This window comes from Atta cephalotes (genome assembly GCF_000143395.1).
Source record: "Atta cephalotes unplaced genomic scaffold scaffold00082, whole genome shotgun sequence".
Classification (NCBI taxonomy): Eukaryota; Metazoa; Arthropoda; class Insecta; order Hymenoptera; family Formicidae; genus Atta; species Atta cephalotes.
This window is the reverse complement of record NW_012130146.1, coordinates 330449-332347: the sequence shown is the minus strand read 5'-3', so window position 1 is coordinate 332347 and position 1899 is coordinate 330449.

The window sequence follows — 1899 nt, the reverse complement described above, 5'->3', positions numbered from 1 at the left end:
ACTACTTTAGTACTATGTATAGTACCTAAACTTAATTACTATTATTAAAGTAATAATATATATATAATATATATATATATATATATATATATATATATATATATAATTAATTATCGATTTGAAAAATATAGAGTTTAAGTTGTAAAATGCTTTTTTAAACATCTCAGTATGATGATTTTTCGCTACTGTTACTGCTATTCGAAGATTAAAAATATTCCCTAAGTTTAGGGAATATTTCTCACTTTTTTGCGCGTGAGTGTACATTTACTTTTACACAGAAATTAGTATGTAATGACTTTAACATATACTAGTGCATCCAACCGAATTCACTATATGTTTGGTTAATTTATTAAGACTCATCTACAATACAGTAAAAAGTTTGGTTTAAAAAGTAAAAGTAAGAAATAAAATTAATTTATTTCACTTACATCTACATCTATTCTTACATCTACTCTTATTTCTTAAATCAAGCTTACTACGTGTATTATAGACGGGCCTTTACGACTTGCGATCTTAGATCTTAGTAGAAGAGACTTTAGTTCTGTATATACGTACACGATGCTTCTTGACAAAGCAAATTGCTACGCACAGCACGCGACAAGCACGTGGCAGTTGAATTTACTGAATGCGATTGTCATTTTAACCGTCGTTTGATACGGCGCGTACGATATTCGCCATGATTCGCCATGATTTTGTGTTGACGACAGTCATTTTGTGTGTTCAGTTCTGAACAACCACTTTGCGACGGACGCGTCTCGACTCTGCTTTTCCTTTTTATATTTTTGTAAGTGTTATTGACTTAGACTGAGCTTTGTATATATACATATATAGTTTGTATATATACATATAGTTACATAACTATTCCGCGATTTTGGATCCGTTTGTTCATCCTGACTTGGCGTGACGACGTTGTAGACACAAGCGCCCAGTGTTTGCGCGGGTATTGCATTATATTTAGTTTTGCATCTCCTATAAGATCGGAATCAGATTACACATTGAAGATTAAAAGATTGAAATATGACCAATCCAAATAATAGGAGCTAAAATTCCTTTGTTTTCATTAGTCAAATTTTAATCTTTCAATCTTTAATCTCAATTTTCAATGCGTAATCTGATTCCGTCCTAAGACGTGATATGATTATATCGACTTCTTTATTTCGGGAAGCGGGAATCATTAAGAAGAAAAAGATTTCCTGAGTGTGAGGGATAATGCGCGAGGGATGAGACCTCGCAGTCGAACGGACTAAGACATCGAAAGCGTACATATTCTTTGTAATTGTATATCATGCATAATTGTACGTATCTGTAATGCATAATAAACGTTTTCACTTCTAATAAGATTATTTTCGATTATTGTTCGCATAGTCATCGTACTAAAGAGAACCTTATTACTGATCGAAAGATGTATGACAGAGCCTTTCAACTCGCACATGACGTGCATTTTATGTTACAAAATTCTTCTTCCTTCTTTCCTCGATTTAACTTCCGACATACAGAGACGGATAAATGCATCGTCTACAATACATGGAGTAAAAAGTAAAAGTAAGAAATTAATCAATCCCAGTCGAATGCGAGAAGAATAATCGACTGTGATTGGTCAATTTTTTACTTATTTCTTACTCTGTGTGTATTGTAGATGACCCATTAAGTATCATAATATGATACTGCAATCTCTCTCTGGGAAACAGAAATATAATCGGGAGATGAAGGAAGAGATTTCATAACATAAAACGCATGCTGTACGTAAGAAGGATCTACAGTAATAAAGTTTATGACTGCGTTCCGTTTTACGCATGATGCGCATGCTGCATTTATTCTTGTTATTCATTGAATAATTGAATGTTAAACAAGGATAAATGATGCATCATGTGTGAAGCGGAATGCAGCCTATATATATAT